Raw genomic sequence first — 14,810 nt, forward strand, 5'->3', positions numbered from 1 at the left:
GACGCGTTAAGCAGCCAAAATTGAATAATTGTCTTAAAAGGACTGGCCGACTACAACTGATAAACTGGCCACCGGTTTAGGATTCCTCATCTGGACGGCTTGACGATTGAGGGTCATCTTGAGTGGGTGTATTCTCCTCATCCCTCCCCGGTCGTTGACCAGTCGATTCCAGTTAAGGCTTGAAAAACGGCTTCTTCATGAATAAGGTTGGAAGGGTCAATATCAGGAGCGTAAGTATGCTTACGGATTGGCGGAACAAGCTCTTCTACATTATGAATCAGTGCGGGTTGTCTTTTCCCTTCAGCATCATAAACCGGTTGAAAATGTGACAGATCTATGTCCTCCGCCAGTTTGCTTGCTATAGGTCGCATCTCCTTTGTCAGCCTTCGGAGATCATCATTATTGAAGTCTGAACCGTCTTCTTTCACACCAGGATAGCCTTTGATGATATCTGCCGGTTCAAGATCTGGAATCCACGCCTTGGCCCGAATTAGCGCGGTCAGTGCACCTGACCTTGCGGCTGATCTCTTCAGTTCGTCAATCCGGGCAGGCAGCATGGCCAGCTTTTCGATAGTTTCTTTTATCAGCGATGGCGGGGGCTTGTTATAAGCTGCAGTGCAAATGGCTTGCTGGGATCCAGAAAACAGCTGTTCTATTAAAGTGTAGGCCGCTTTAAGTTTCATCCACGTGTCGGAGCCCAGATGAGTAATGCGGGTCCCTGTCATGGTTAAACATCAGTAAACCAGTCATTGATAAGATATTACGAATTACAAAAACTTCATGAGAGAGTACTTACCAAACACAGCAGAAGTCATGGCATTAATCTGCCGCTTTAAGCCGGTCAGTTCTTCAACCACCGGCTTCAGGGCTGCCTCTGCGTCCTCGGCCTTCTTTGTTAAACCGGCCTTTTCCATCTCCCAGTCTGCACGCTCTTTGTTAAAGGTCTCTTTCAGCCTTTCCATGGCTGCTAAGGCATTTGTCAACTCCTCCTTGGCCTTGGAAGCCTCTGCTTGCTGCGATTTGACGTTCTCCTGAAGGTCAGCGGTTTGAGCATCCCTTTTATTCAGCTCGGCCTGCAAAGGCAAGATATATCAGCAATGAGATATGTATATTTGAAGTACCAAGCGTATAACAAGTTATGCACTTTGTACTTGGGGGCTAATGCCTATTTGCTCTATCATCAAAATTTTATTTGCAAGTCTCAAGTACAATGCAAGCATTATCCTTGACACTCGGGGGCTAATGTACATCTTTTCAAATGGATGCATGGATTAAAGACCCGGTTCACCTTGGAAAGATAAACCAGCCCTTGGGGACTACACAGGCGAAAACTACAGGAATACAATGATCACGTCTGGTTTACTTCAAAAGATCAGTTGGTATATGGAGGACAAGTTTGCAAGAGTTAAGGTATTATAAAGTCCCGGTTTATGATTGCCATCATAAACCGGCCCTTGGGGGCTACTTGGGTTGGTACTTGTACTTTGGATTTAAGAAAGGAAAAGTGATGAAAATACCTCATAGCGCTCCTTCATCAGGTTCACCAAACCGGCTTCATAATCACGGTTTGAGTGCAGACAATTTAGAAAACCGAAGTGGAGTTCTTGAGCGCTGAGATGGGCGTAGCTTGACAACTCGGTGCTCCATTTGCCTTTTTCCATGGCAGCACGCTCTTCCTTGGCACTATGTTTGGCCAAAATTACAGGATGGCCAGGAGAGGTGTGACCAGTACCAGTAATGATAACCTCGCCTTCTTTGTCTCCATCAGCCTTTTCTGGAGTTGATGGAGTGTCAGTAGCTCTCACCGGACTAGAAGATCTGTCACCAGTCCAGATTGGATTTGCCGGTTCATCATCAGGCATAGCAATATCAACTTCTGCTTGTTCATCAATATTCTGATCTTGAGGGGGTGGTTCACCAAAGGTAGCTTCGGGATTTGGACCCTCCGGTTCAGCAGTTTGCTCCGTTTCAATAACCACCTGGTCTTCGGGCGGATTATTCACCCGAGCCTTTTTACTGGGTCTAGCTTTGGCTCTAAACAGAACAAGATGCAAAGGTTAGGACAGCATATAAGGTATGAAACATCAAAAGAAAGGGGTGAAGTACTTACCCAGCTACGGTTTTGAGAGGAGGGAGTTGGGTCGTTGTTGACTCGCCAGAGGATGAAGGAGGTGTCACCTGATAATTCGAATCGGACGGATTAAGAGGTTGTCGGAAATAGCCTGCCTTGGGATAAGAAGTGTCATAAGCGGGTGAGACCTCAGATCGGCGTTTCCGAACCGGGGTGTCCGGTAAACCGGTCGAAGTAACCTTTTGGCCGCTGTGCCGGGTTGTGCGGCGAGCCTCGTGCTGCTGCTTCTTCAAAATAAATGTTGGATCCAAGTGAGAAAGAGGATGTGAAAAGCTTACTTTCCGGACCGCTTGACGGATTTTTTGTGTTGGCAGAGAGTCTGAACCGGAGGAAAGGACAATTACCTCTACATCGTCAGCTTGGCTGCCCTCCACGTCCTCCTGATAAGTATCATTGTCAATGAGATGCATGAAAAGGGAACCAAGTGAATCAAGTTCTACCTCAACTTCCGGTTCATCCAGGTTGTCATCCAGTTCCATACTAATGCGTTCAGGTGCCTTCCGCTTTGTGGTTTTCTTGCCGGCTTTGGTTTTAGGGCGGGGAGGTTTTGCCGCTTTCTCTTGAGGTTTCTTCTTCCAGAACGGATCATCACCCTGTTTAAAAGTAAGCAGAAGGGTATTCAAAGATTGTATAGTCTAAAGATATCAAGTGTAAAGTGGAAGAACAATACTTACGGCAGGCGGTTTGTTTTGCGTGTAAAAAGGGTCTAGTCTGGTTTGGCGACAGACAGCTTCCGATTCGTTCAATATTTTCTTGACAGCTTCAGTAACTTCTTCATCTGTTAGCTGAACATTGGTATGACGTTGGGAGTCTTCTACTTCACCAGTGTACTCGCACATTAAGCCGGAGCGGCGACTTAACGACAAGATGCTCCAGGATATCCAGCAACGGACGAAGTCTACACCAGTTAAACCGTTGGCCAAGAAGGCTCAGAGCTTGGCGAGTTGAGGTGCGTACGGGGCCCGTTCCTGGGCACTTAGTCGTTGTGGAAGTGGATGAGTATTGGCAAGCCGATGGGCACGGTAACCCGGCAGAGGATTCTCATCTTCAGGGGAGGTGTCTTTATAGTAGAACCAAGTTTGATTCCACTCTTTGGGGTGACTGTGCAGCTTGGCATGAGGAAATTCAACCTCTTTTCTTTTCTGAATGGAGACACCACCAAGTTTAGTATTGGGTCCGTCTACAAATTCAGTGCGCCGGTTCAGATGGAAGAAATCGTGGAACAGCTCAACAGTTGGCTCTTCTTGTAAGTACGCTTCACAGAAAACTTGAAAGTTGCATATATTGGATACCGAATTGGGTCCAATATCTTGAGGGTGGAGTTGAAAGCTGGCAAGCACATCCCGGAATTTTTTTGATCCGGGTGGTTTGAAACCATGGCCTATGTGATCAACAAACACCACTACCTCACCTTGCTTAGGGGTGGGAGGATTTTTCGTCCCAGGAACTCGCCACCAGATCTCATTTTTCTTTGGTAAAGTGCCGATCTTGACCATTCCATTCAGTTGCTCCTCTGTAACCCGGGAGGAAGCCTAGTTGTAGGAATAAAACTGTTTCACCATTGCAAGTGAAAGGCTGAGAAGAAAAATAATGCCGGTTTACAATTCATTAATGGTGATGCATAAGGTACGATAAGGAAAAGGAATCCAAGTATGTGCAAATTGGTAAACCGACAACAGGGTATTTATGAATGATAAGGAATGAACACAGGTAGAGATATATACATATTGTTAAACCGGAGTATAAAATTGGCGGTTTTAACAGGGGACTAATGGTACCTGCCGGATTATCATACTTCAAAAAGTTAAACCGCCCATATTGGTGTGAAGGGTACAGATCTAAAACTGGCTAAGTGAGGAAAACAGATTTCGCAAAGATCACATTAGCGTTTCGGATCTACCACAGGCCAGGAAAGCAAAAAGATTTAGACCTAAAAAGGTTGGTCCCAAAGTGATTCGCAAAAGGTCCAGATCAGTTTTTTATGCGCATTAGGGTTTGTTTTGATAGCAAAGACAAGGAATGCTATAGCTACCACACGGAATACATCAAGCTTAAGGTCTTTCATCTATGGACTAAAGAGGAACAAGGAAGAACAGTGCCGGAGCTTCGATGAACTTTGATGAACACTGAAACCCTAGATAGATCTACAGAGGAGGAAAGGGGAAGACTTATAGCGGCTGTTGAAGCAGCGGAGATATGCCGCGACTCTTTGGTGTGATCAGGTTGATGCAGCGGCCAAAGGAGATGCAGAGGCGGAGATCGGCGATGGCGGCGGCGCTCGGGTGCAGGGGCGTCGCGAGGAGGAAGAAGAAGCGAAGAGACGGAGGGGGAAAAGGAAATGACCCTTGGCCCTATTTATAAGGTAAAGGGGGAAGGTGACAGGCGCGAGAATCAAGGAGCCGGAATATTGGATACCTAACAGGAGCGGTCGCCTCGATTGTCGGAGGCTCATTAACTAAAGGTGAGATATATCATTTTTTAAGTAACAAAGTGATGTCATGGCGGTTTATCATGATCCTGGAGTATGACGTCACGGCGGTTTACAAGATCAAGGTGAAGATGCAAAGGAGGAATTTTTCTAAGTGTTGAAGATTGACATGAACAAGTTCAAACCAATCTGGGGCCTAATGTTGGGGATATTACTACTAGGCGTAAACCGGCCAGAAGTAGTCGGATTAACTTTATGAAGATTAGAAGTCCATGAAGACGTAAGGATGATGGCGCTTTACGAAGGCCTAAGGCCCAAAGGCGGGTTAAGGCCTGTAGATGTAAACCGACTCTTTCATGTAACTTGTATTGTAAGTTAGAAGGAATAGAGACCGAGCCGGATACGTTTATGATCCGGCCTCGGGACTCTGTAAACCGGCGGGCGTCAACCTATGTATATAAAGGGACGACCCGGCAGCGGTTTAGGGACGAGACAACACACAACAACTCGAGAGCCCGGCAAAGCGGATTCGCTCCCTGGTCATCGAAACCCTAACAATACCAACACAACTAGACGTAGGCTTTACCTTCATCGAAGGGGCCGAACTAGTATAAAAACCCTCGTGTCCCTTGTCCGGTTTAACCCCTTTAAGTTAACCCGTAGCGATGGCTCCACGACTAAGTCCTTTCACGAGGACATCTGCCGTGACAAACCCACGACACCTCCAGAGAGAAAACATAGGGTTGTCACCCCCTGAGGTAGAACTTTGAGTCAACACCTTCTATAAGGAAACCACATGCGGAGGTTGGCACTGCTTGATCCAGTTGGAAGAATAATTCGCAAACTTTTAACTAGAGGGTATGCACCTCGATGTCAACCACCAATGTTGCCATCCACCTCTCTAACAGCCTGCTCCCACATAACTAGTTAGCCAAAGGAGAATTACTAAATGAGAAGAAGGCATCGCGCTGCTTCCGGTCTATGACATATAACCTTCTCATCAATGATTGTAGTTTGCGCGACATGCGAGCCCCCAAACCTGTTGGGAGATGCAACCACAAGGGGTGGCGGATCCATGAATCGGGCACAGGAGAACTGGAGACGGCACCTCAGACAGGGAGGGGGAAGAAGTGGTCCGTGCGCCATTGCCGCGGGTGCCAGCGGAGCCCGACGAGGATGAGCAGCTACTTGCATCGGTCTACCGCCGGTTGCTCACAACGGCGAAGACGCATGCTCGCCGCCTTCGGTGGAATAACGCAAGGGCACTCTGGCTAGCCATAGAGCAGTTGAAGCGGGAGACGAATGAGGCAGCGACGGAGGCGACTCGGCTCGCCAAGTTGAAGCGGTAGCAGGACAAGGCCGTCCGCCAGATGAAGGGGCTGATTGTCATGTCTGACTCCGACTCCGACGACGGCGACGGCAACAGCTCCACCTCCTCCGACAACGACCAAGATCCTCCACCAGCCGCGGACGCCTACAGCTGCACCGGCGACCGGAAGGGCAAAGACCCGAAAGTGGTGATCCCACTCCTCTCCTATGTTTATATCGTTTTTAGTTGTTGATGTTTAAGAACTTGTCCAAGGATGAACTCAGATAATCTTTTGGATTATATCAAGTTCATTTATGTCCATTTGCAGCCGATTTTGTTGTCCGTTTACAGCGGATTTTTTTGCCCGTTGTTTGATCATGTAGAGTATCCCACGTTACATGTATAATATAGATATAGTGTGCCGGATATGAGATACACGGATGTGAAGAGGGAAATAGAGCCATACTCGATCAGTGTCGGCCGATGCGCCCAGACATGTTCGTTGGTGTTTAAGGGGCCGAATTAGCTCATCACGGCTGTAGATGCTCTTACAGAATACTCTCTGCCCCGCAAGTATATTCTATAGCAAAATATAGGTCCGGTGTTAAAATAAATCTGAGGCGCTCCGTCGATCTATCGAGGACCAAGCAACCACACAAGCACGACACCGAGATTTGTTAACGAGGTTCACCATCATGGCTACATCCCCGGGGCCTGACTACGGGCGCTCCTCCCCGTGACACCGTCACAATACCGCACACCGGCCACCCGGGCGCCGGCACACGCCGGCGCCCGCTCCCCCTTGCATGCCTGTGCTATTATGTTGGCATAGGTTACATCGTGTGTCTACCCCCGATATATATATGAGAGGCTTAGGATACAAGTGTCCTATTAGGACACAACTCCTACCCTGTCTACACACAGTCCAAAACCAAGTTCAACTGTAACCTACCTTGTACAATAATATTCGACACAACTCTAACAAACTCCACCTTGGCGAATATTCTTCACCACCTTGAATTCATCCATGTGTCGAACCTCCATGTACACTGGACTTGAGATACGCCATGAGCTCTGTTGCTACTCCCGGACTCCATATGACTCCACTTGCAACTGTAGTCCCTTCTCGTCTTCTTCACAGTCAACACTTGAGCAAAGTTAAGTTCCTCATTACTCTACTTTGTGCTCCCAACTTCCGGAGTTTCCGTTCAACGCCATCACACACCGATAACTGTTTGTGTGAAAGTGAACTACTCACATATTGGATGCCACATATAAGAGTTACCCGAACTCAACGTCATCCCTCTCCTTAACTGTATGTCTGAAACTTAAAGGAATTTCACCGTCACCCTGTGTCACCCTGAGTCAAATCCGCAGTTGTCTCATCTTTTTTTTCGTGGATAGTCTCTGGCATGTCCCACAGCTATAGCACTCCGCCTCCTTCTGTACTTGTCATCCGCACTTTGCCATGTGCACCGAACACCACAGAATATACGGCCATGTACTCTCTCAGCTTTTGACAATTTCAGACTCTCCGCCACTTTCTCAGATTCTCCATGGTCAACTCCTGTCCATCTTCCGGCACCGATAGACCCAGTCACCAACTTGAATCCGGTACTCGTCAACACTGCTTCAGCACCCCTGCACAATTTGTCTGACCACCAGTGCCTTGGCCTGTCGCTGTGTCCCGTGCTTACCGCACGCCTCGCCGCTATCACCGCGTCGAGCCTCTGCTGTCCTGGTCGAGTCTCCCGGGTAGCTAGTCCCCACTATCTCAACCCCCACTGCAGAGAACCACCGATCATCACCGACCGATGCCGAGTATCATGTCTCCATCAGACCACTCGTACCCAGTCTGAAACCACGTGTCTCTCGCTATCCCGCTGAAATAGGCTTCGACTCTCCGTTAACTTACGTCGTAGCCCCTCCATCAACTCAGAGTGTAGTCAACCGTCAGACTCCAGCTCCACCTTCAACATGACTCCATGTAGCTGGCCGTGCTACCCCGCGCCCTATCGACTTCAAGCTCTCATGTGTACACAGCCTTGAATCAACCCCGCGTCATAGTCTTGTCGAAGCCGCACAAGCCCTCAGACCTGTACCACATGTTTCCACGCCCCAGAAGTCGGCCACCATCAGCATCACGCTCATATGTCGTCGTCGCTGAAATCACCACCATCTTCTACTTTGACCAACATCCATGTCAGTCCATCGGACAATCCAGTCCAACCCAGCCGAAATTATCGGACTGCAACCATGCTCCACCCTACGTCGTGTCCGCCTCGCACATCTGTGCATTGCCTTGACGCCCTGTGTTTGTATAATCCTGTCACGGCGCGCTTCAGACTCCTTCAAGCCTTATACGCACGTCGCCATCCTCGCCACATACTCTTTGAACCTTGTTAGCAATCTTGACAGAAAAACCATCCGTGCAAACCTGATTCCTTGCAAAATTATTTTCCTTATCCATTGCTAGCACTTGTCCGTGTACCCCTAGCAGCCAAGACAAGCTATTTTATCTTCCAACCACTCCTGGACACCAAGCACGTTCGTTTGCATGTGACGGCAACCTGCAAACCTCCTGGTACAAACACCTATGCAGTTAGCAATGCAACCCCAAAAAAGAGTTATTACCATGGTATCTTCCGTGGCTGCACCATGGATGCGTCCACGAGTCCCATCGCTCCTCTTTCTATATCATTGCTGTCCATGACACAGTATATACCCTACGTTGCAGATTCTCTCCTTTTTATAAACAAATCTCATGCCTTCACATTGCAACCTCCTGTAGCAGCCATGACTTAGTACGCACCAAATCAATCCAGCCTCGCGCAACCTGCACGGCTCCTGCGCGTTGTGCACGCTGGCCAGCCCAACACGGGCCTCACCTGACCTGGCCCAGCGCCCTTCCTAGCTTCCAAACGGCCTGCCACGCTGCTCGATACGCCACACCAAGCTGCTGCCGCTGCATCGGTTGGAATTCGATCTCGCCGAAACGCACCACGATCCGAACCGGATCCCGCCGCCGTTGTACGCTAGGTTGCCTGCTGCACGTGCACGCGCCGCTGCCGTTCGCCGCGCGATTACTGCTGCCTTCTGGTTGCTGCTTCCGATTGCTATCTCGAGCAGATATCTTCGCCCCACCATGGAATTGTTTCCATCGCAGCACGCGACCAACTCGATCCAACGAATTTTTCCACTCCTTTCTATAGATCAACAAAACCACAACCTTTTCGTAACCTTGCTCATGATACCACTTGTTAAAATAAATCCGAGACACTCCGTCGATCTATCAAGGACCAAGCAACCACACAAGTACAGCACCGAGATTTGTTAACGAGGTTCACCATCATGGCTACATCCCCGGGGCCTGACTACGGGCGTTCCTCCCCGTGACACCGTCACAATACCGCACACCGGCCACTCGGGCGCCAGCACACGCCGCCGGCTCCCTCTTGCGTGTCTGTGCTATTATGTTGGCATAGATTACATCGTGTGTCTACCCCCGATATATATGAGAGGCTTAGGATACAAGTGTCCTATTAGGACACAACTCCTACCCTGTCTACATACAGTCCAAAACCAAGTTCAACTGTAATCTACCTTGTACAATAATATTTGACACAACTCTAACATCTGAAACTTGACTATTCGTCGGATGGTCATCGCACGTCGCCTACTATACTTCACGGTAATTCGAATATTTTCTTCATCCAGGTACATTTTAAGATGTCCGTCTGGCCAGATTTATCCCGGTGTCTGTCTGGCTGCTGCCTGCTGCTGTACTAACAGGGGCACACGAGAATACAGATTTGGTTCCAGTGTCTGTCTGGCTGCTGCCTCTCTACGTCCACACACGACAGTCCCAGGCTGTTGCTGCACTACCAGGGACACACAAGAATACAGAGTAGAGACACCGGTCTCGTCCTGATAAAAGGAAGCTGCGTAGCAAGCAGAGGAGCACTAGACCATCGACCAACAAAACGCCAAGGTTTTCGATCTAGGCCATGTGCCTTGGTTGTGACAAAATTTTAAGAATTGATGGATCAAGAGAATCAGGATGGTCGTACAAGAAGACGGGTTCCACTCCCATACTGAAGTTTTTCCTCTATGTCCACACTAGTCCGCTACTGATGCAGGGACTCCTAGAAATAATCTTTTGACTCTTTTATCAGAAAGGTAAGAATAAACTACCCGGCCTCTGCATCCTAGTATAAATACAACCATATATTTTCTTAAAGTTGATACAAAACAACAAGGCTAAAGGCATGAACATGCAGAATACTCTACAAGACACGGACAACTATGGCAAACCTATTACAAGGTACGAAGAAAACATCTATGACTAAGTCGGACTTTTTCAATAGCAACGCCTTCAAAAAGGGACAACGCTCTAGCATAATTGTCGTTGCATCTGGCCGAAAATGGTCAAGACAAGGATTTTCATCATGAATGCCAAGACCAGCTAGTCAAGGTCAAAACTTGACATGAAGACAACACCTTCAACAAGGTAACGACACAAGTTCAGTGCCGCTAAGTCAGACCAACGAAGGCCAAAACAAGAGTTTCCGCTTCAAACATGAAATGTTGTCCCAAGCACCATCCTCTTCTGAAAGCTGCACTAGCCAATACTCATCATAGAACCACATTCGTGTCCACCGAAGGAGCCTCGCGCTTCTCAGACACTCGTGGACCAAAGAAGCACATGCCCCACAGAGTCACCTATCCGACCACCTCCCGAGGAGGAGTGTCCCACCACCCCCGGCATTAACGAGAGAAGGTAGTGGCGCTAGCGGAAGCGTGGGGCGCCCTCCGTCCTATAACTGACATAATCACCAAGGAGGCACCAAACTGCGCCCTCTGTCCTATAACTGACATAGTCACCAAGGAGGCACCAAACTCATTCGACAAATCTGGTTGTTGCCACCGAAGCTTGAGTCTTCCATGCCTGGTCATTCAACCATGTGCACGCTGAACCGCGCCAAACACATGGCGCGTCGTAGCCAACACACAGACGTCGAGCTCCCGATCTACCGCATGCCCCCTTGCCAAGTCGAACGCCCATCGCCATCACCACCATCTGCAAGTGGGGTCATCACCTCAGCCACGGGCGTCCACCTTCAGCAATGAGATTGAGGCGAGGATGCCCATTTTGCTCCTACTAGCCACCACAGACAACCACTTTACTGCCCTTGCAGCCATGACGATGCATCCATTACCGAAGTTGCATGGAGCCTCCTAGTGGCGGAGCTTCGGATTGATTGTTGGGCGGGTCATGCTAAGAAACTACACACATCACTTGTTTTCCAGGTCCAATTTTCCTGTCAGTCTTCCCTATTTTCTGTTGGGCTGGGCGGGCCAAGGCCCGGTTTGGCCCCCAACGTAGCTCCGACCTGGGATCCCCCCCCCTCCTGATTAAAACGATCCAGTTTGGATTGTAAATGGTCTTCCTCCTAGAGAACTAGGTTTCATCAAACCAGGAAGTGATGATGCATGCAGACGGTGACTTCTTGGCGGATAAACACAAGTAAAAAAAGTACTGAAAGAACAAAAGAAAACCAGAAGTTCAATGCAGATTGGCTTGTTGTTGCAAAGATAGCTGACATACTTTAGACCATTGTCCCACCAAGAGAGGTTTTTGGCGTCAAAGTTGTCTCCTCGACGTCTCGCGTATTGGCAGAACTTTGTGCAAATAACATGTTGAGACTATGGTGTGCCCCGTGAGTATTAGATGCGAAAATTATAAGGAAGACACAAAGTACACAAGGTGTAGGGTATGGCTCTTCACTTTATTATTCAATGTCACCGAAGAGAATAGGCGTTGTACATAGGCGGCTTTTGGCGAAGAGGAAAGACCCAGGTGGAGTCGGTTGCCTAACATCAATCCAATGTTGTGGCATCAACAAGTCATGCATGTTTTCATAAGTTATCATTTTCTACTGATATATTCGTGCAAATAATGCCACCTGATCAAGTCATTCATGTGTTTTTTAGGGATAAGGTCATGCGTGTCCATCAGAAGTTTAACTTTTTCATTAATTTTTATATGGTCAAGGACGATATATATATGCTTCACATTTTTTATAAATATGACCGCGCGTGAAGTTTAGTTCAAAAGTCTCTTTTTATAAATCATTTTGCCCATACTTTGTAGGTGTTATTGTTTTCAAAATGCAGCCCAATGGCACTACTACATTTGTTTTTTTTTCACTTGTTTTACTTGTTTCTAAACACATATTTATACATCTATTTTAACACGATTCTCGCAGCAACGCGTAGGGCATCATCTAATTCCCAAGGTGGATGAGCGCGACAACTTGCACCTAGTAAGTAATCATATAAATCAGCAAACTGTATGCACACCACAATTAACATATGAACTCCAAAAGGAGTGGTTTCTATACAAAGATGTCATTCCCATGTTTGCTCCATAAAGTTTTTATTCTCAACTCTCAAGCTTCAGTAGCGCTAGGTATGTATGAGGGCTAAAAGTAGGGATGCAAGATTGGGTCTCGCTAGGTAAAAGATGCAAAATTAGTAAAAAAAATCTAGACGCACCAAGGATCTGCATGTTGGAAAGCACGATGCAGGTTCTGTGCGAACTAGCGGAACGTCTTGTCTCGCTCAGGCCGACGGGTTCGTGTTAAATAGATGGGGCACACCTCCCATAACAGTGCATACATGCGGTTTGGATTACAAGCCAACATGTCACGTTATGTGACCGGCACATCTCATAGGAGATAGTTGAGATAGTTAGGTTGAGATAGTTAACTATCTCAACCTAACTATCTCAACTATCTCCTATGAGAGGCGCCGGTCACATAACGTGACATGTTGCATGTTTAACACCCTCCCTTAATCACAACTGCATTAAGTTGAGATTATACTTGAAATTTTCAAAGCTCTTGACAGGCAATGCCTTTGTGAACCCATCTGCAATTTGGTCACGGAAATGCACAAAATGAATGTCAAGTTGCTTCTGAGCAACTCTTTCTCTGACAAAATGAAAGTCTATCTCAATGTGTTTAGTCCTGGCATGAAATACTGGATTAGCTGAAAAACAGGTAGCACCAAGGTTATCACACCACAGACAAGGAGCTTGTTTACTCGTTATACCAAGTTCCTTTAGCATGGACTGAACCCATATAATTTCAGTTGTGGCATTTGCCAGAGCCTTATATTCTGCCTCTGTACTGGATCTGGAGACTGTAGCTTGTTTGCGAGCACACCATGATATCAAGTTGGATCCAAAGAAAATAGCAAAACCACCAGTAGATCGTCTATCATCAAGACAGCCTGCCCAATCAGAATCAGAGAAGGCACTGACAAGTATAGAAGATGATTTACTGAAATTAAGACCCATTCTTAATGTGTTTTTGACGTATCGAATTATTCTTTTGGCAGCAGTTAAATGGACAGTTGTAGGTGCATGAAGGAACTGGCATACTTTGTTAACAGCAAAAGAAATATCAGGCCTGGTAAGAGTGAGGTATTGAAGAGCTCCTACCAGGCTCCTGTATTTTGTGTTGTCCTCTTGAGTCAAGAGAGTTCCTTGTGTAAGAGATAATTTGTCTGAGCTTGATAGTGGAGTAGGTGTAGGTTTACAACCTTGCAGACCAGCTTTCCTTACCAAGTCAACAACATACTTTTCTTGAGAAAGATGAAGTCCATCATTGTGCCTCTTTACTTCAATCCCAAGAAAGTAATGCAAGTCTCCAAGATCCTTCAAGGCAAAATCTGCACTCAAATCTTTCAAAAGTCCTGTGATGGCTTCATCAGATGAGCTTGTCACAATAATATCATCAACATATATTAGGACAAATATGCATGTATTGGACTTGTTGTAGATGAACAGAGAAGTGTCAGACTTTGAAGGAACAAAACCAAGTGTTTGCATTTTGTGACAGAGACGGGAGTACCATGCTCTTGGTGCCTGTTTCAAGCCATAGAGTGCTTTGTCCAACTTGCAGACATAAAAGGGTGCACTTTTACTTATAAACCCAGGAGATTGTTTCATATATACCTCCTCTTCCAGAACACCATGAAGAAACGCGTTCTATACATCAAGTTGTCTGAGACTCTATCCCCTGGAAACAGCAATAGACAAAACAAGACGGATAGTGGCAGCTTTAACAACCGGACTAAACGTGTCCTCATAGTCTATGCCATACTGTTGTTTAAAACCCTTTGCAACGAGCCTAGCTTTATAGCGATCAATAGTTCCATCAGATTTCCTTTTGATTCTAAATACCCACTTACAATCAATTAAATTTTTACCTTGCTGTGGGGGAACTAAATGCCAAGTTTTATTTTTCTTAAGTGCCATGTATTCTTCGTTCATGGCATTCTTCCACTTTTCATCACCAAATGCTTCCTCAAGAGGATGTGGTTCACCGGGTTCACATGTAGAACAAACCATACCATATTTGGTTATGTGTTTATAATTAACAGGATGTATTGCCCCATGTTGTAGTCATGTACGTCGTGACGGTGCAGCAGCAAGATCACCAGCCACAGAGAATCTCGGGGCAGGGACTCCTATAGCAGAATCTACTCTCGTCGGATCTTCTGTGATGATTTGGTCATGTGCAGAGTCTTCGGTCGGCGCAGAGGATCCCGGGGCCTCATCATTGGCTGATGATGGCGTATCCACCTCGAAGCGGACACCGATCGGGCGTGTGGATGCGCGCATGGGCGCGCTGGAGTCGTGCCGCTTGTACACGAGCCGTTGGTCGCGGAACCGCACGCCATCCTGACGAGCCGCGTGCCGCCGTGTGCCGGGCGAGGAGTGACGCGGAGGGGGACTCGGGCCGCCACCACTGGAGGGGCGACGCGTGTCGCGCGCTGGGCTAGAGACAACGACGCGGTCGGCGGACGCTGTCGCTGGCGCATCTGCCGCGCCTGTTGATGTGGATCCCGAGGGGGATCGACTGGGCTGCTGC

Source organism: Triticum urartu, chromosome 6, assembly GCF_003073215.2.
Source record: "Triticum urartu cultivar G1812 chromosome 6, Tu2.1, whole genome shotgun sequence".
In the NCBI taxonomy this organism is placed as follows: domain Eukaryota; kingdom Viridiplantae; phylum Streptophyta; class Magnoliopsida; order Poales; family Poaceae; genus Triticum; species Triticum urartu.